Here is a 22,265-nt window from a genome sequence, read left to right as displayed (position 1 = left end):
TAGAGAGCTTCCAGATTGATGAATGTAAAGATGCTAGGAGAGTAATATGTCCAGAGAAAAGAGGGAAGCTCTGCACCCCTTCTCCCATACCTTGACCTACGCATCTTCCGTTTGGCTGTTCCTGAGTTGTACCCTTTGTAATAAACCAGTAATAGAAAGTAAAGTATTTCTGTGAGTTCTGTGAGACATTATAGCAAATTATCAAACCCGGGGAGGATGTTGTTGGAACCCCCAATTTATTAGCCAGTAGGTCCAAAGTATAGGCAACAACCTGGGACTTTCAACTGGTGTCTGAAGTAGAGGGCATTCTTGGTGGGACCAAGTCCTTAACCTGAGCCATTCTTGGTGGGATCTGTGCTAACTCTGTGAAGTTATTGCCAGAATTGAATTAAATTGTAGGATGCCCATTTGGTGTCCATAGAATTGGAGAATTGCTTAGTATGGAGAAAAAAGCTACACACATTTGGTGCCATGAGTGTTCTAAGTAGAGAAATGAAACAGTTTTTCCATTTAAACTGACATTTGCTTCTACTTTTTTGTTTTTCAAAAATTAATTTAGTTTAAATCTGCTTATTAATGTCACATGCTAAGGCCTTCTCTACTGGAATTCTCCAGTGGAATCTTTTGACTAATATAATAGACCCTCATCTACTGCTTAGCTAGATGGGTTATTCAAAATCTGTGTGCTCCCCTGCAGTTTATGATAATCCCATCACTAAAATAATATAATGGAGAACTTAATTACCCCAAAAGAAAACAAGTGGGTGAGACATAATCATGTAAGAATATCCTCCACTAATCTACCGGCTTCCCATACAAAACAGTCCTGCTTACCCTGTCTGGCCACTAATTCCTAACCATTTACCTCTCTTACATTAATATTCCATCAATTATTTGACTCCATCAAGACCTCCAGTCCATTGGCCCTTCTTTCTTACGATCAGTCATTTCCCTGGCATCCTCATTTTCATCAAAACCCAGCTTAAAACCTATCATCCAACTTTATAGCACCCCCACACATACTATACAAATATGCTTAACTTCTTCAGCTCTCTCTTCCTCCATTGTTTTCATCTAGCAGAACCCAAGCTCAACTTCCCACCTACTCTGTGCTGCACAGGGGTAGCTGAATATCACTAGAGATACACATATGCAACTGGGGCTATTGGGCTTACTTTATATTAATAGTTACAGATCTCAGACAGGCACTCAACACTCTCCACCAGCAGTCCTGTTATACTTTCTTCCTGTCATCTTTCTCTAGATCTCCAAAATGGCTTTTACATCTACAGTTGTTTCACTCTCTTACCTTGCATTTTCTTCAAAAAACAAAACAAAACAAAACAAAACAAAACAAAACAAAACAACAAACCTTAGAAATAAATCTGACCAAGGAAGTGAAAGACTTAAATGCTGAGAACTGTAAATCTGTTAAATGAAGTTGAAGATAATTCAAAGAAATAGAAAGATAGCCCATGTCTTGGATTAGAAGAATTAATATTGTTAAAATGGCCATACTTCCCAAAGCAATCTACAGATTTAATGCAATCCCTATCAAATTACCCAGGACATTTTTCATAGAACTAGAACAAATAACCCTAAAATTTATATGAAACCATGAAAGACCCAGAATTGCCAAAGCAATCCTGAGGAAAAAAGACAAAGCTGGAAGCTTAACCCTCCCAGACTTCAGACAGTATTACAAAGCCTCAGTAATCAAAATAGCATGGTATTAGCACAAAAACAGACAAAAATGGAACAATGGAACAGTATAGAGACCCCAGAAATAAACCCACACACCTATGATCAATTAATCTTTGACAAAGGAGGCAATAATATGCAATGAAGAAAAGACAGTCACTATAACAAGTGGTGTTGGTAAAGCTGGACAGCCACATGTAAATCAATAAGGTTAGAACACTCCCTCATACCCTACATAAAAACAAATTCAAAATGGCTTAAAGGCTTAAATATAAGACATGACACCATAAAACTCCTAGAAGGGAATAGAGACAAAACATTCTCTGACATAAATCATAGCAATGTTTTCTTAAGTCAGTCTCCTATACAAGATCTTATGGTAGCTCACAGAGAAAAAAATGTGACAATGAATATATATATGTTCATATATAATTGAAAAATTGTGCTCTACACTGGAATTTGACACAACATTGTAAAATGATTATAAATCAATAAAAAATGTTAAAAAAAAAAAAGAAATGTAAATCAAAACTACCATGAGGTATCACCTCCCACCTGTCAGAATGTCCATCATTAAAAAGTCTACAAATAACAAATGCTGGAGAGGGTGTGGAGAAAAGGGAACCCATTTACACTGTTGGTGGGAATGTAAACTGGTGTTGCCACTGGAGAACAATATGGAGTTTCCTTAAAAAGCTAAAAATACAGTTACCATGTGATCCAGCATCCCCACTCGTGGGCATATAACTGAGGACACTCTAATTCAAGATATATGCACCCCAATGTTCATAGCAGCACTATATACAATAGCCAAGACATGAAAGCAACCTAAATGTCCATCAACAGATGAATGGATAAAGAAGATGTGAGATAGATAGATAGATAGATAGATAGATAGATAGATAGATAGATAATGGAATACTACTAAGCCATAAAAAAGAATGAAATAATGCCATTTGCAGCAATATAGATTAACTTAGAGATTATCATCCTAGGTGAAGTAAGTCAGAAGGAGAAAAACAAATACCATATAATACTTACATGTGGAATATGAAATATGATACAAATGAACTTATTTACAAAGCAGAAACAGACTCACAGACATAGAAAACAAACTTATGGTTACCAAAGGGGAAAAGGGGTAGGGAACAGATAAACTAGGAGTTTGAGATTAGCAGATACAATCTACTATGTATAAAATGGATAAACAACAAGGACCTACTGTTTAGCACAGGGAACTATGTTCAAAATCCTATAATAAACCATAGTGGAAAAGAATATGAAAAAAAATATACACATATATGTATATGTCTCTTGGCTTTAAATTTCATCTGTTTGCCCAGGACTTCCAAGTCTATTTCTCCAGGACTGACTCTTCTCAGGTTTCCAGACTTGTATAACAAACAGTCTACTTCCAATATTTTGTCTTGGATGTCTAATTCACACTTAACATGGCCCAAACAAAACTGTTTCATTTTTATCTTCAAAACTGCTTCTTCACCAGTCTTCATCTGTCTTAGTCTGTACTACCACCAGCTACTTAGTTGGATCAAACCAAAAATCTTGGAGTTATCTTTCATTTCTCTCTTTATCTCATCACTATCTCTGCCTCCAACCAATCCATCAGAAAAAACTGACAGGTGTCCCTCCAAAACATATCCCAAACCTGCCACTTCTTTCCATCATCACCCAGTCCATAGCACCTTCATCATCTGTCCAGACTACTTTATTTGCTAGTTGGTCTCCCTGCTTTTACTTTGGCCTCCCTATAATCCAGCCACTACACAGCAGCTAGGGACAAGTTTTTAAAATGCATATCAAATAGTGTCACTGTCCTCCTTGATTGTAGCCTTTCATCATAATCACAATAAAATCCAAATACCTTATCCTGGCTCACACACCCTGTCAAGCTGGCCCTGCCTGCTCTGCCTTCTATTTATAACACTTAGCTAATTATATGCCCCAGCCTCCTTGAGCTTTTATTCCTCAGTTGCACAAAGTTTATTCCTGCCTTTGCACCAACCAGAAAAGCACTTAAGAAATGCTTTTCCCTGCAATCTTGTGGTTAATATCTTTGCATGCATATTGTACCTTAAAATTCATCTCCTCAGAGATATCTTCAAGGATCACCTCATCAAAAGCACTAGAGCAGTCTTCAATCTACCATAGCATCCATTTTAATTCTCTGCATAGCTGCAAAAACACCATTTCTGACTTTTCTTGTTTCTCTATTTGTGTCTCCCCAACAAGAATATGAGTTTAGGACCTTGTCTCTTGTCCACTGCTGCATTCCCAATAATTAAAACAGTGTTCAACCCATAGTTAGCAAAAATGAATATTTGTTGATGAATGAAGAAAGGAAGGAAGGTACTATGGTTTAAATGTTTGTGCCCACCCCCCTCAAATTAACATGTTGAAATCCTAACCCCTAAAGGTGACAGTGATAGTGACATCTGTGGGAGGTGATTAGGTCATGAGGGCGGAGACTTCAAGAATGAGATCAGTGTTCTTATAAAAGAAACCATAAAGAGTTCTCTAGTCTCTTCCTCCATATGAGGGTACAAGGAGTCTGTGATCCAGAAGAGGGCCCTCACTCGGCCATGCCGGCACCTTGATCTTGGACTTCCAGCCTACAGAACTGTGAGCAATAAATTTCTGCTACCCAGTTTGTGGAATTTTGCTATAGCAGCCTGAAATAAGATAGAAGGGCACATAATTATTCCTTTAACAGTTGCCTTGCAGGGTTCCTCAAACTAATATCTTCCTGCTTGTGAAGAAATGGTCCAAATCCTACAATCTTGAGAGCAATTCATCATCTTTTGATCCTACTTTTGATATAATATCAAAAGATATATGTATGTATGTATGCTTCCTGACTCTTCAGAATTTCCCAATATTTATTGGAAATAGCCTATCCCCCACCTTCTGTAAATTAGAACACTTTTCTTCTTATTAATTTCATTTGCAACTAGAAGCAGATCCATGAAAGATAGTTTAGAGATTCTAAGGAATACACATAGGACTACTAATGAGCTATTTAGCATCAAGCAATTTTTAATTTTCTCAACTTAACTGAATTGTTCAATTTTTAAAAAATTGAAGTATGGTTAGTTTACAATGTTGTGTCAATTTCTGGTGAACAGCATAATAATTCAGTCATATATATATATATTTGTTTTCATATTCTTTTTCATTATAGGTTACTACAAGATATTCAATATAGTTTCCTAAGCTATATACAATATAAACTTGTTGTTTATCTATTTTATATATAGTAGTTAGTATCTGCAAATCTCCAACTCCCAATTTATCCCTTCCCACCCTCTTCCCCCTACTGGTAACCTTAAGTTTGTTTTCTATGTCTGTGAGTCTGTTTCTGTTTCGTAAATACATTCATTTGTCTTTTTTTTTAGATTCCACATATCATTAATATCATATGGTATTTTTCTCTCTCTTCCTGGCTTAATTCACTTAGGATAACATTCTCCAGGTCCATCCATGTTGCTGCAAATGGCATTATTTTATTATTTTTTGTGGCTGAGTAGTTGAATTGTTCACTTTTAACAAATTATGTTAGTATCATTGAGCCAACTAATTGAAGCCTAGTACCAATTTGTGCTTCTTTCCGCCCTTGAGGGAAGGATGAAAAGGGAGACAAAGGCAAGAACTTCAAAGGAGTGAGGAGACATAGGAATTCTCCAGAAGTCCCTACTGATTTTCTTCATATTCTCGTTGACATGATTAACCCCAAGAAAAGTATCAGGTCCCTATTAAGTTTCTTCAAAGGCAGGTTTAGGGAAGGTCCAAAGTGATAACTATGTTTTAAGATCTATTCAAAATTATAAATTATATATATGGCTATGGCCAAGCCTATTGCATTTAAACCACAAATTGAGTTGGTGGAATACAAAATAGACCATGGAATCATGTAGAGGTGACACAACAGAAATTCCCATCTATGATAACAGGGTGGAATCTTGATGCCAGTGTAGCTCCTTCAGTCTTACACAGAAAGTTCATGGTTGGGACTTCTGAACCTGGTAGACATCTCATTCTGCAGGGGTTTTCTAAAACTACACATTTTGGGAACCGGGAAAACAATGGGGAGCTGGGCTAACTCATCTTTTTGATCTGGTGACTATTCCTTACATTGCCTATTTTAAAAATATCAGCGGTAAAGCAAAGTGAAATTGATGTTAAATCAAATCCAAGTCATCATTTTTATCAGTCTTCTGAGACCAACCTGTGGACCTCCTACCTGAATAGCTAACTAAATGGAATAAAATACATGGACTACTACAAAAGGTGGTGTGAGTTAATTGTGGAAATGCAATTAATATCTGAAGCTGTGTTCTCACATGTTTCTAAAGTGTGTTTATGAAGTCAGATGAAGTTATTTAATGAGTTTGGTAGAGAGATGTCACCTGAGTGTTGGTCAGGGCTAGCATTCCCTTGGATTTGCTCAGTACAGTGTTCTTCTGAGTTTGTCTCTCTAAGCCCTACGTGGTCCCTCAGAGGCCACATCAGTGGATGGGAAGAAGCAAGCAATTGAGACCCTACATTAACCACCCTTGCATCAGCTGGTGTAGTTTCACTTTTACCTGTTATACATAATGGGGTTCTGAGTAAGATTTGCTTCCAATAAAAAGTAAAGTATCAGCCAGGGATCCAGAAGGAATATGTAATTGAAAATATTTTAAAGGAGGAAACTATTGAAATAGGTACGGTCAAAGGTTCAGAAAGCCAGTTAAAAATGGTGAGGCACACCTAGGTTAGCAAGAGCAGGAATTACCATAAATCTAGTTGGACTAGTGCCCAAAGGGGCAGGGAGAAGGAGCGGTTACCAGAATCCAGAGAGAACTAGGAGAGAGAGCTGCAGGACAGAAACTGTGACCTTCAGGAGAGGGGTGTTTAGGAAACACTTAGACATGAAAGGGAGGGTACCAAGGACTCTATGTTCTGTCCTCATTCCCTTCTCAACTTCTCAATTTCCTGCTGGTGCTTTCCACTGGCCCAACTCAACAAGGAGCCGAAGGGCAAGGGAGCCTGTGGCCGCAGTGAATGGATCAAGTTCAGCCTCCAGAGGGAGAGCAGTTAAGACCTCATGTTAAATAGGAGTCAAGCTATCCTCCCTCCGGTGAAATGCTGGAAAATAAACTAGTTTCTGTATGTTCATATATATTAGGTCTAAGCTACTAAGAGCAAGGAGCCTGCCCAGTGCTAGACGTGTCATATCTGCTGTCTACAGCTCTATGTTAAATATCATAGACAAGTTTGCTGAGGATCAGAAGTTTGGAATTTGTCCAGGCCTACAAAGCTGTGATGCTTTCCATCTACTACATTAAAAGGAAATACAAAAATAATGGTCAGCATTTTAAAACTCTTTTCAATTAAAAAGTTCTGGAAATGGATGGCAGAGAATAGTTCCACAATGATTTGAATGTACTTAATGCCACTGAAGGGTACACTTAAAAGTGATTAAAATGGTAAATTTTATGTTATGTATATTTCACCACTATTTTTAAAAGGCGATAGAGATTGGACACAAGGCAGGGAGTGCAAGATGTGACAACAGAAGCAAGATGTTGGAATGAGGCAAGGAAGGGGCCAAGAGCCAAGGCATGCAGGTGGCCTCCAGAGGCTAGAAACATTCTCCCCATGAGTCTCCAGAGGGAACCAGCCACTGAGGACACCTTGACTTCTGCTCAGTGAAACTGATTGCAGCCTTCTGGCCTCCAGAGCTGTAAGGAAATAAATTTGTACTGTTTTTGAAAAACAAACAAACAGACTTTTCAATGAGCAATATAGCATTGAATTCAGAGTGTATTGATTATGACACAGTGTATGGTCCATATCTGTAAATGAGTTCTGAAAGATAAAAGGAAGGAAGGGAGAGAGGGAAGGGAGAAAGGAAAAATTAAATTTCAGGCTAGTTATTGGTAATAAACTTACTGGGAAAACCCTCCAAAACATGTAAGTATAGCCTCTTTCCCCCCCCAACTCTGGTGATTTTAAAACATATCTGCAAATTCTTTGACACCCTCCCACCAAAAGGTAGAGTCTAATTCTCCTTCCCTTGAAGGTAGGCTGGACCTAGTAACTTGCATCAAATGAATAGTCGCTGTGTGACTTCTGAGGCTAACATAAAGCTGTTTAACAAACACAATATTTTATTATGTGATAGTTAGCTCAATATGCCTTCCAAGAAGTTGCCTAGTTTGGAAAAATCATATCATGAACTTAAACTTTAAGCTTCCAGTCATGTGCTAGAACTAGTCAACTTTGGAAGGACACTGCCAAAATGTACATGGAAGAATGACTGGTATTATTATGTTGATTTTAGGAATTTGGCTAAACAAGGTGGACCACACCTAGGTTTACAGCTACTGGGCCATTTCTATCCACCTCCCATACATTCTCAAAAGGTGACCAGACACTTTTAGGGTTTCTATTACATGTTATTTAGTTGCTGTTGATTCCCAAATCTGCAGTCTGGCTCTATCTCCTACATATGAAACCCAAGTATTTAACAGCCTACTGAACAAATTCACTTCAATGTCCCCCAGAATGCTCAGGCTCAATTCAAAACGTCTGGGCTCTAAACTGCAACATCATCTGCCTCTTCCGCCCACTCCGCACTCACTTCTCTATGACCTCCTGGCTTCCTATATCATTGCTGGACCGCCGTGCCCAAGGTAGAAACCTGCCATCTTTGTCTGTTCCCTTTTTACTTCTGCCCATGCTTAACTAATCACCCAATCCTGTAAATTCTCTCTCACATCGTCCCAGTTTTCAAGTCACTCCTTTCTGACCTAGAACTCATCTCTGGTCTTGGTCTTGCATCCAACTAGCTCATTCTCTACCCTGCAGCCAGAGTGATCTCTCTAAAGCACAAACCTGATTGTCATTACTCCCCTACTTAAAATTCCTAAGTAGTCCCTATGATTTTCAGGACAAAAACCCAAACTCCTTACTGTGGCTTGCAAAGCCTTCCATAGTCTTGCTGCAGCTACCCCTCCCCCTTATCACTTGACAGTATTTTCTTGGCACTGTACGCTTCAGGCATGCTGAACTATTGCAGTTTCCTGGCTCATCGCAGTCTCTCCTTGACTTTTGGGCCTTGACATATGCTATTCCATATGCCTGGAATGTTTCCTACATTCATCCTCCCTTTGTCTCTCTAATTCCTACTCATCCCCAACTCTCACCCCACCCCAAAGTAAGCTATATGACCTATGTGTGCCTCCACTTTGTACTGAACCCTATTATGGGTGAGAAGGAAACACTGTAGATTCAAAATGCTCTAGGCTACAAGCCTGCCCCTAAGGTACATCATTCAACTATCTCCTCTTATTCTGAACACAGACACCACCCCCAATTTTCAATTATAATTGGCTTCCCAGGTAGTTTTGTCTTTAAAGAGCAAATGCACTTGTCCTGTTGATGCAAGCAGAACAATCCACATGAATATTTTATTGCCCATTGTAAATTAATAAAATGACATTCCAGTCTCTGTAAGCTTGAATAATAAGAGTTTGCCAAGAGAAGACTTTACTTTCAATGTGCTGACAAAAATTCAAGTTTTGAGCCTGCAAAGCCAAGATTCAGACCTTGTACTACAGTGAGTTTACCAATGTAAATGAATTTCCTGAGATCTCTTGACAGCTAGCCAGCTGGCCTCCCCAGGCAGCATAATTAGACTGAGGAGTTGTATAGAATTTAGACTTACTGCACTTCCATCTCCCCTTAAGATTTGATAGAAACTCAGTGACAGAAGATTTCAGAGGCCATATAATTCAAACAGTATGTTGCTTAAGCCCATAGACTGCTTAGAATGGTCTGAAAATCTACAGCATTGTGGTCAGGGCTCAAACAAATGGTCTTTTGTAAAATATTAATCTGAAAATGTCTTGTTACTACAGGTAGCATAAGTGAGGAATGAGAGATGATACAGTACTTTACTTAACATAACTATTAGTAGTAGTTCAATTATTATCGTATAAAAAATATTCTGGATGGAAGAGACTCTCTTTGTCTCTGTATCTCTGTCTCTGTCTCTCTCCCCTCTATCTATATCTGTCTGTATTAAGAAATGTGTTTTCTTTGTTAAGGGAGAAAAAATCCACCTGATAACTCAGGGCAATCAGCTCATTCATGGTATCATTTCTAAATGATACTGCAATAGTATACTTGATGCCAGCTTTGCAAGATTACATATAAAAATAACACAGTACCCTTTTTAAAAATGTTTTAAGAATAATGCTTGTTATGGATTAGTTGGCTAAAAATGAGATCCAAAAATACAATTTATTTGACAGATTTTGGTTAATATATAGAACAGATACTTGGCTGACAAAAAACCAAGAAGACAAATTAATCTGCGAAGAAAATTAAAGAACCACTTTTGGAAAACACAGTGTCCTTCTTCTCCCATTTACCTTGTAGGGGAAGAAAGGCTTCCTCTACCCTCTCAGCTCAAGTACCTGGGGAAATGCAAGTTAAACTAACGAAAGACAGATTAACAGGAGAGACAGCATATGAATTTAATTGATGTTAATATTTGCATGTGTAGGACAATTTCACACAAAAAGAAGTGAAAATCCAAAGAAGTGTTTAGACTCAGGGACTTATATGTCATTTCTAACAAACGGTGATACACTGTACAGAAGTGACCTGACAGAGGGGTTTGGGCTTCTAGAGCAGATAAATTGTGGGAAAGTGACAAGAAAATATATGGGTAGAAGGAAAGGAGGATAAGGGTTATTTTAGTACGGTTTGTTTATGCAGACTCATCTCAGTGCCAGCTCTCCATCTCCAGTGTCATAAATTAATCAAAAAGGAGGCCATTGATAAATTAATTAAATAGAAGGCAACACCTTAGCAGCCTACAGAAACAAACCAAAACCTAAGTCCAAAATGCCTCAGAATTGAGAATTGAAAACCTAAGGACAACCAATCACAAACGGCCAACTAGGCTTTCCCAGTTAATGCAATTGCTTAAACTATAGCCAAGCAAATAATTTCCTTGCTTAGCTTCCACCTGTTCTCTGTCAAAGTCCTTCCCCTAGCTCCTGTTGGTAGACTGTTCCTAAACACTTCCAGTCAGGCACTGCACAATTCAAATCAATTTTTGCTCAAATATACCCTTAAAAAATTTTAATATACTTTAGTTTATCTTTTAACAAATAATAAAGATAGCTCTCCTTTACCTGGTACAGGAGAAGGGAGAAATATATGCCCTGCTTTTAAGCAGAAAGAAGGATGGTAAACTACTATTTTCGAAAAATGATCAAAGAAGACAATTTAGGTGATACAAACAAACATATCATGGTATTCATGGTCTCCTTTCAGAAAACTGCAAAATGAGGTGGAAGACAAGAAGTTTTTATACAATATAAGAATAAAGAATAAGGAAGAGACAAATAAAAAATATCTGATGGCCCAGGACCACATAGTCAAACTTGTTTGGGTGAAAAAGCCCAGAGGTGGCTTGGCATTTGGGGTTTGGCTGAATGAATATTCAATGGGCCCTCTGTATTCATGGGTTCCGCACCTGCAGATCCAACCAACCATGGATTGAAAACATTCAAAAAAAGAAATTCTAGAGTGTTCCAAAAAACTTAAATTTGCAACATACCAAACTCCTATGAGAGTTTGGTATCATTGCCCTGATACCAAAACCGGACAAAGATATCACCAAAAAAGAAAATTGCAGGCCAGTATCACCAATATGAACATAGATGCAAAAATCCTCAACAAAATACTAGCAAATCAAATTTAACAACACACTGAAAGGATCATACACCACGATCATGTGGGCTTTATCCCAGGGATGCAAGGATGGTTCAGTATCCACAAATCAATTAATGTGATACACCATATTAACAAACTGAATAACTAAAATACAAGAGAATCTTATCAATGGGCACCCACCTAAATGTGCATAAGAAATGCTATCCTTCATTAGTAGGTTTTTCCTGGTAACCTCCTGTAACTGGCTTCCTCCCACCAACACACAGACACAGACACACACACACACACACACACACACAATACACACATGCCTTCCTTTCTTTTATCTTTAGCTGAAGATGGTCTTTAAACTGATAGCTTAGGCTAGTTAGGGAGTTACTCATTTTTCCCTCGGTATATCCCATATATACATGAGGTATGCATGTTAATACACTTCCGTTTGTTTTTCTCTTGTTAATCTGCCTTTTATTGCAGGGTGTCTCAGTCAGTAACTCAGAAGGGTAGAGGGAAAATGATTTTTCCTCCCTACAGTTCACTCAAGAAACTAATTAGTAGATCTTGGGGTGAAATTTAAAGCTAATAATAAATAATTTAGTCTTACGATGAGAAATAAATGCCAAAATCAATTTCAAATCCTTTTATATACTGAAGAAAAATTCTGAGATATCATATGTTAACAAGAAAAACTACAGCCCCAAACCATGTCAGCTGTGCTTAAGATAAATATCAAACCCAGATTTAATACCAAACTGCAGTTTCCATCTTCCTCAGGAATGTAATTTTTTTTTTGAAGTAGCATAGTATTGGTGTAAACTTTATACAGTTGAGCCTTGAACACGGGTTTGAACTGTGAGGGTCCACTTATCTGCAGATTTTTTTCCAATAAATGTACAGTTGACCCTCCCTGATCTTGTGTTGCACACCTGCAGATTCAACCAATCACCAGTTGAAATTTCCATCCACTGTTGGTTGAATCTGAAGATGCAAAACCCACAGATAATGGAGGACCGGCTGTATTCACTGTACTATTCTATTTTGTATAAGGGACTCGAGCATGTGTGTATTTGTGGGGGGTCCTGGAACCAAACCTCCATGGATACAAAGGGACAAGTATATAACATATTTACTGACCTCGCCCCTTACCTCTCTGAACAGTTTCTTAGAGCTATGTGAGAGGATGTCTCTGGGGCTACAGTCCTCAGTAAGATACTGAAAAAACTTGACCCACAGCTTTCATGTTGTACATTTCATTTTAGTTGATAGTTCTATTCTTAATTTTTTGGGAGACCTCCATAGTGGTTTCAACAATTTACATTCCCACCAATAGTACAGGAGGGCTCCCTTTTCTCCACCTTCTCAGCAACAATTTGTTATTTCTTGTCTTTTTGATAACAGCCATTCTAACAGAGGTGATAGCTCATTGTGGATGTGATTTGCATTTCCTCAGTAATTAGTGATGTTGAACATCTTTTCAAGTGTTTGCTGACCATCTTTGTGTCTTCTTTGGAAAAATGTTTATTCAGATCCTCTGCCTCATTTTAAATTAGGTTGTTTGTTTTTTTGTTATTGTTGTGTTGTTGTTGAACCCAAGTTCCTGTTCTCTGTGCACAGTGAGGCCAACCAAACCAAAACATCAGGGTCTGAAGCAGAGAAAGGTTTATTGCAGGGCCAAGCCAGGAGAGTGGGAGATGCTCAAAAGACCCAAACTCCCTGATGGCTTTTAGGGAAGAGTTTTTAAAGGAAATATTTGGGGTGAGGGGTGCAGGGAGCATGACTTTCTTCTGATTGGTTGGTGGTGAGGTACAGCAGTCTTCTAGGAATCTCAATCGTCAAACTTCTGGTCCTAACCAGTATGGGGTCTCAGCCTATAGTTACCATCCTCCATCTGGATGGAGGGGCCTTAGCTCCTGCAGAACAACTCAAAGATATGTATCAGATTCTTATGTATATCCCTCCAGGAGGAGCTCAGACTCTGTTTTATCAGCAAACTATTGTTTCTCTCAACTGATTTTCCTTTGTTTCTGCAGTTTCTCACTTTGTTAATTAGTAACTGCTTGAATCTGCTCTTTGGAAGAACTCAGGGAAGGCCTAGGAGACCAAAGCCCTTTTCTACAAGCAAGAAATGGGGGACCCGGAAAGGCTTTTGCACCCAGGAGGGCCTCACAGGATTCTGCTCATTTTCAATACCCTCTTTTGCTTTGATACTCCTCTATCCTGAGGGGAACCAGTACAGGACAAGAAAGGGAATAATGTTTTGGATAGAGAGGTTAATCATAAACTTGGCAGAGGAACTTTCTTTTAGAAGGATTCAGTTTCAGTGTAATATGAGTTCTTCATATATTTTGGATATTAACCCCTTATCAGAGGTGTGATTTGCAAATATTTTCTCCCATTCGGCAGTTTTCTTTTCATTTTGTTGATGTTTTCCTTTGCTGTGCAAGGCTTTTTTAGTTTGATGTAATCCTATTTGTTTATTTTTGGTTTTGTTTCCCTTGCCTAGGGAGACCTATCTAAAAAAAATATTGCTAAGACTGATGTCAGAAAGTGTACTGCCTATGTTTTCTTCTAGGAATTTATGGTTTCAGGTCTTACATTAAAGTCTTTAATCCATTTTGAGTTACTTTTTGTATATGGTACAAGATAGGGGTCAACTTTCAATCTTTTGCACATAGCTGCCTAGTTTTACCAACACTATTTATTAAAGAGACATTCCTTTCTTCATTGTATGTTCTTGCCTCCTTTGTCATAAATTAGTTGCTTGTATACGTGTGGGTTTATTTCTGGGCTCTCAAATGTAACCTTAATCAACTAGTTTGTAATGTTCTGGTCAGCACCAATGAGGTAATCTGGAGACATGGCCCCTCCCCAGCCCCCAGAGGAAGAAGAACCAATCTGCATAATAAAACCCTTGATATTCCTCTGCTCCTCAAAAGAGGATAACCCAGCCCAAAATGACTATTTTCTTTTGCTAATGACTTCCTTGCTGTTTAGCACAAGGAACTATATTCAATAGTTTGAAATAATCTATAATGAAAAAAACATGACATATATATATATAAAACTGAATCACTGCACTGTACCCCAGAAACTAACACAACATTGTAAATGAACTATACTTCAATTAAAAACAAAAAAGAGAGAGAGTGCTAAGGCTTAGATTAAATAACTTGCCGAGACCAAGAAGTGGTTGAGTCGAGATATGAAGCCAGGTAGTCCAAAGCCTGTTCTGTTAATGATTTCAAACACTTGAATAGCTAGTGGACTGGTGGAAAACATCAGTAAAATAGGCAATATCATTCTAGGAGTTTAGTTGTTTAATTTACTTATCTATTGTAAAATTAGTTATATAAGATATCCATTAGACTGAGTTGGTTCTAATACCTTAGCAGCCTATCTAAGCAAATCAAAACCAAAGCCTGAAATGCCTCAAAGTTAAGAAATCAAAATCTAAGGACAACCTAACACAAACATCCAACTAGCATTTTCCAAATAAGACAAATGCTTAAGCTATAGCCAATCAAATAATTTATTTGCTTGGCTTCCACTTCTTCCCTATAAAAGTCTTTTGCTTTGCCCCTTTTGCTAGAGTGCTCCTAACCACTTCTAGTTTGGTATTGCCTGACTAGAACAGATTTATGCTCAAATAAACTCTTAAAAATGTTAGTATGTCTCAGTTTATCTTTTAACACCATCTGTATATTTTAAAAACATTTTCATAATCTTTCATCTCTTAACTGTATGGTGTTCATAATTTTCACTTCTAATGCCTCGTATTAATCAATATTAGAATGTTAAAAATCAACTCATGAAGGTTTTTTAAAAAAAATATTGTATTATATATTTGTATTAGTTTTTATTTGTTTTCTCATTAAAGATGCTTAGCAAATCAGAATTATATAAAGCATACTTTATATGTTAATATGTAATTTTCAAAAAGTTAAAAACATGACTCTCAGAGTTGTTGACCTCATTAATGAGAGAACCAGCAGGATAATATACCTGGTTCAAATGGGGCATAGAAAGACAAAAGTTATTTATAGTCATTGAGAAAAAAGTGCTAGAATAAGATTACTCAATTACATAAAAATTGGTTAATGCCCCATAGGGCAATAAAACTAACCTTTGGGTTACAACCCAGTCTTTTCTACCAGACACAAATCATTTCCATCTCTAAGAGACAAAGATAATTGCATTGCTAAAACATAAGGATTATCTGCATCAATTACTGGTCTGGTTTTCTACAATTTAACATCTACTCTTACAAAGTCATTTTTTACCATTTATCACCATCGTACTACATTTTATGTATTTACCTTGTTTATTGTCTGTTCCCTCCATTAGAATATAAAGGCAGAACCCCCCCTTTGTGCATTGTGATATCCCCAATACCTAAAATAGTGCCCTGTCCCATAGTATGTACTCAAAATATGTGCTGAATGAACAAATTAGTGAAAACAAAGAAAGACACGGTTCACTTTGACTTTAAAAACATAAGCCATTTTAGGACAAAAAATGTAAAGTAACCAAGCCCAAAGTAAATTAAAAAATAAACCAAATTGCCCGAAGGATAGCCAAGACCTCATACTGGTGCTTGAATAGAGGAAGTTTCCAGCCCAACTTTCTGCAGAGAGAGAGATTAATGGAGATGACATATGATGAGATGGAAAATCAAGCAGCACCTGTAGAAAATCTGTTAGCCTCTCATTCTCAAGGTGAAAGTAGAGAGGAAACAATCGTGTGCTCTCTGAAGAGAGCTGGGGTGGGGGAGGGGGAGGGAGCAAGAACCAGATTGTAAAATTCAACAAAATAAATTCCACCTCAAGAAGCCACTTGTTACTGAAAGAATCAAAATATGTTGCTTTAGCATAAGGATTATTTTGAGCTGAAGGCAATTAAGAAACAGCAGGTATAGGGGGGAAAAAAGTATACTCTTTCACATTTAATTCTTTAGCGCATCTGAAATTGATTTTATACATGGTATAAACTAGAAATCCAATTTTTTTCCCCATATGAATAACCAGCTGTGCCCACTATCTCTCACTGCTATTCATTTCCAGCTCTGTCAGATATCAGGTTTTTCAATAAACAGATATGTAATTTGGGTAGGTAGTTTTCTATTCCATTCTATTGATCTGTTTGTCTGTCTCTTGCCAGTTTTTCATTACCTTAATTTGTTGTAGCTAAGTCTTGATATCAGCTTGTTCTTTTATACTTAACTTTTAAGTCTTGGCCCTTTGCTTTGTACATAATTTTTAGAAACATGTTGACAAATGCCACTCAAAATAAATTCTCTTGAGATTTTAATTGAAATTGACTTGAATCAATTTCATCAATTTTGGAAGAACTATATCTTCAATTATTGAGTCCTCTAATCCATGAGTATGTTTTGTCTCTCCATGTATTTAGATCTTCTTTAATACCATTCAGTAATGTTTTACACGTTACTACAAAATGGTCTTAACACATTTTGATTAAAATGATTCCTATATACAGTTTTTGCATTTTCTAACTGTAGCTACTGTATCAAAATGTAATTAAACTTTTATAGGTAGAGATAGCAGGATACAAGATTAACATACAGACAGGCTGTTCAACTAATCACTTCTGTGGCAGACACTGGGAATTTGGTGTCTGTATCTTGCCTTGTCATAGGCAAGGGGGCCTTTTGATTCTTATCTAAGTCATACGGGGAGGTGTGGTTTCCTGCAGTAAGCCATTTTCCAGAACACGAAATGGCAAGGGTCTTTCTCAACCTTCAGGTAAAATTCAACATTGTCCAAACACAAGTACAAGGTGGACAAAGGATGAGAATGAGATCAGACCTGTCGCCAAGGCCCAAGCTACTTAAGTCCAAGGTCGACTCTCCTCACAGGAAGGAGGGACAGAGAAAAGCTAGGAAGTTCCTGGTTTCCAGTGGAGAAGGGCGAGCTGTCATAGGGGCTCAGGCCTGCTGGCTCTGGGCACACAGAGGCCGGCCTGGTTGGCTGAAGGTAGCCACTGGAAGGAGTATCATCAGTTCCACCAACACCAAGGGAGCAGGTGCAGACCTGGTAGGTCACAGATGTGGGCCCCAAAATATCCTTAAAAAAAATTGGGAGCCATTTCAGGATTGGGGAGCCAATAGAACATGCAGGACCAGAAGACCCCTTGGATTTTACTCATAGCCATCCCCACAGCCATCATGAGCCATCAGGAAAGACTCAAAAAAAAAAAAAAAAAAGGACATTAGTAGGAAAAAAACATAAGAAAAAGACTCAGAAAAGTTCCAGGAATCAGTTGATGGCGGCTTGTGTGAAATAATATTTTTTCTTTTGATTACTATTATCTTGGACCCTCACTGTATCTCAGGGTGATGTAATCTGGGAGGTGATACTTGCCACATTACATTTGTATAGATGATCACATTCTCTGTAGGGATGCAGGCCACCGGGGAATGCCCTTCAGTTAACGTTTCATTTCATCAGATCCTCCTTTCTGTTTAACTTGATCTCATCCCCACCATTCAACTCAGATTTATTGCCTTTGTCTTACAGTCTAAAGAACTGAGGGCTGCTTTTGAAGTGGACATGAAATGTGTCACCCCAAATAGACTACCCACATATCATTGAAAGTTTAAAACAACAAACAGAACAATACAAATGCCTTCCACTGTTTTGAGCATCCCAGGAGGTCTTCCCATTGTTTAAGTCACTTTTGAGTTTAAATTGTTGTCATTCTAGTAAATTAGCTAACATCTGCTGTGCATCTGGCAATGAAGGCCACTCTATTAAAAACCAAATACACCCTCAACTTGAGTCATTCATTTAATGTTCAGGACAGCACTCACTGTCTCACAGTAATATAATGCAAGCCACATGCCACTGTAAATGTTGCAGTAGACACATTAAAAATGAGAGAATGAAACAGATGAAATTAATTTAACAATATGTTTAATTTAGCCCAGTATATCAAAAATATTATCATTTAAGCTGGTAATCAATATAAAAATTATTAATGAGTTATTTTACATTTTTTTCTTTATACTAAGTCTTCAAAATCTGGAATGTATTTTACTCTTTGGGCACATCTCAATCCAGACTTCCTACTGACTTCCTAATCTTACTGAAGGGGGTCGAGATATGCCACCCCAAATATGCCACTCTGGCGTAAGGATGAAAGCAACTGAGTATCAACTGATGCAGAAAGAATTCTCTGCCCTCCCATTATCTGCCTAAAAGCAGAGCATACACTTCCCTTTGTGAAGGTGCCCCACTCCTTGCACCAGGAAGGGAAGAGCAAATTTTATCGCTGGAGACGTGGAGATGAATTTGCATCTGCAAGCCTTACTAGATAACTCTTATCTTCCATTAGTTCCCCAATATATTCCCTAGGCATTTCCCCATGATTTATAATTCCTTGAAATCCTAACTCCCTTTCCTTTGTTTAAATGGTATTTAAGCCCCCAAATCTAACCACTTCTTTGAACTTCACTTCCTTTCTGTGAACTCCTATGCATATCAATAGCTATAAAACTTGTGTGCCTTTTCTCCTGTTAATCTCTCTTCTGTCAGTTTATTTTACAGGTCCCCAGGTCCTGAATTTAAAAGGGTAGAGAATGTTTTTCCTTCCTGATACTACCTTTCAAGTGCTCAATAGCCACATATGGCTAGTGGCTACAGTATTGAACAGGGCAGGTCTAAGAGAATGACACGTGGTATTGTTCTAATGTAAACTTCATTTCTAATCTCCCCCCCTTCTTTCTTATATAAAAACTATTTTTGTCAGTATTTTCCATGGTACTGCAGAAATTCAACAAAAATAGTATTAAATTTTAGCAACTGGTAGAATTAATAGCTTAATTGAGGCTATAGTATCTCAATTTTAGATTCTTGAAGGTTCCAGAGCAGGAGAAAAAGTCATTCCTTTCCAAAATTCCTTCATACTTTGGTCTTGAAAAAGGTTTTACTAATAGTTTTCCAAAATTAAAAAAAAAACACTCAATTCAAAAATTATATGTGATTTTTATTTAAAAAAAGACATACAAACCAAGACTAAATCAAAGTAAAAGTCAGATTTGTACCTTGATGCATTTTCTATTATGTAATCAATGGTGGCTTCTAACAGTGCTTTTATTCTGGATCCACGGTGGGGAAACTCTTCAGATCCCAAATAAAACAGCTACATGTTCTGAAGTTAATTAGAAGTATAAATCATTCAGTTATAAATAGTAGGATATCTTATTCCGTGGCTTTAATTATTTCAGATCTTTGGAACAAATGGATTTGATTAAAGTGCAATCTGATTTATAAAAATCTAATTGAGGGCATATGTTTTAGCACTTCTAATATTTCTCCAAGAACTTAAGGATGTGCGTTTCTCCCTTGGTATATTTTTTGGCTTTATTTAAGATTGACACAAGTGTTCAATATCTAAAATCTAAGATTAGGATTAGGTGTAAAATCACTACAATACTGTTATTTTGTTCTTCCTACCACAACACATGACAGACATAAAAAATGAATTGCAGATCTTTCATCCTACTTTTCTTCCATGCCCTGCTCTGCTGCAGTACTTGCCTACTTTTCTGAATGAAGACTCATGCTGTGGCAGTTCAATGAAAATAATCTTCCTTTCTCTTTAGCCTATTTTTACCCCAAAGGGTATTTTTTTCATTGTATACTCTCTGGCAAAGAAGAAGTTAAAAATTCACCATCAATAGCTTGGATCTATGGCTTGGTTGGCTCTCTGGTGATACTAATTAAATATGTAATAAATGAATGACTCTGTGAGTCACTAGATGAGTGAAGATGGCCATAACCCAGGATATGACAAATGACTAGAAAACTGGTGCTAGAATCAGTTCTGGGAAGGCTCTGAGTGTCATCCACAGTCTTTGTTCCATCTTCCAGAAGTAATCCATGATGACTCTTATCTAGAAGCTTGTACAAAAGTAAATCTGCAAAAAGTGATGGGTTTTTTTGGTTGTTAGCACTGTTCTTCAAAGTGCCTGAAGAACTGGTAAGACTCTTTTTTCCATCAGTAAGAATGTTTTATTTAAATTTTGCTGTTTTGATGCCTGGTCAGATTCTGTACAACTCTGCAGTCCTTACACCCTACCAAGTCACAAATACACAAGCTGTGGCAAGCTGCTGTTCAGTTTAGCTGAACTATTCACCTATAAAACTGAAACTGTTAAGAAAATGAGCATATCATTTGAGTGGCTCTTCTGAAACCAAAAGTCAACCCCACTCTGGTGCTTCCAGCTTTTTTTCTATCCTCAGTCTACCTGAAGGGTTTTAAATTATAGCCCACAGACCCCTACTCAGATTATGGCTTTGAAACCATGGTTATGAACTTTTGGAAATAATGTGCTTCATTTATTTTTTCATTTTTCTGGAAAGAGCTTTCAGTAGATTCTTGAAAGATTAGGAACCCCTGCTCAAAGCAGACACTTATCAACTGGGAAGAGAGGAGCAGCATTGTTATAATCAGCCAACAGCGAAGACCCTACCGATGCTGGACTGTCAAGGGCCTCGCTCAGCTGTTTTGCATCAAGAGAATGGACAATCCTGGCTTAGTATTTACACATCAGCAATGGGGTGGCTTTTGGTGTGGAGGCCTCAATTCACTCTATGCTTAACTGTAAGCCACACTGGGCTTTATTAATGAGAAGCTTTAGCCATAGAGAGATCTGGTAGGAATGGTACATGAAATGGTTGTGTCTTGAGTCTTCTGTGGCACACCTACACAGAGATGGCAATTAAAGTTAAGAGCACCATCTTTTGATACAAGAGCAAAGGAGGAGCTTGACCACAAGGCAACTGCCCTGTCATACCGTGAAAATAGCTACATGTGGGGACATTCATCTCTATGAATCAATTTCCAAGTTTATCTAGGTTATTGAACTAAAAACCATGGGGAAAAGAGAACAATTATATTCATTCTTTTCTTCCAAATTTTACTGAGGTCACAACAAGCGTAATTTATCTCCCTGGGAAGTTTTATGTGTCTGCCTTGGCCCAAGTTCTTTTGATTAAAGAGGCAGAGAATAAGAACAAATTATTTTTTCAGCAAAATTAGCTACAGTTGCACTTTAACCCCTTTAATTTAATTAATATGAAAAGCTACATGCTTTATTCTATATTATCTAATACAAGAGAGTGTTGAGGGTAAATTATAACAGTATATGATTTATCCCAGGAATGTAAGGATGGTTCAAAGACAGAAATTATGGCAGTGTAATTCATATTAATGGACCAAAGGACAAAAATCACATGATTTTCTCCTATATCTGCCAAAAATAAAGTTTAAATCTATTCTGAACTTTTGAAAAAGATGTTTAGAAAACAAAGAGTAGAGAAGAAGTCCCATAACTTGATAAGGGCATTTTCTAAAACTCAGCAGCAAATTTAATATTTACTGAAGAAATATTAGAAGTATTTCTTTTAAGGTTGAGAATAAAACTCAGGTGCCTTTTCTCACCCTTAATTTCCACGTGATATTGGAAGCTTTGGCCACTAAAATAAATCAAGAGAAGGAAATATGTATAAAGATGGGAAGGAAAAGAGAGCCAAGAGGCTCAGCTATGGTTATTTTCAGATGATATAAATATTTGCAGAAAACTCAGAAGAGATTCAACAGAAAAACTAGAACTGTCGATGTATTAACCTAGGAATCAACCTAACAGGTATGCACAAAATCTCTCGGAGAAATCTTTAAAATTTTACTAACCTAGTATATTTCTAACTTTAATTACATACAAATCACCTGGGGATCTTGTTTAACTAGCAGATTCTGATCCAGTAGTTTTTTTTGGGGGGGGGTGTCTAAGA

This window comes from Camelus bactrianus, chromosome 3, assembly GCF_048773025.1.
Source record: "Camelus bactrianus isolate YW-2024 breed Bactrian camel chromosome 3, ASM4877302v1, whole genome shotgun sequence".
NCBI lineage: Eukaryota > Metazoa > Chordata > Mammalia > Artiodactyla > Camelidae > Camelus > Camelus bactrianus.
This window is presented reverse-complemented; position numbering follows the sequence as displayed.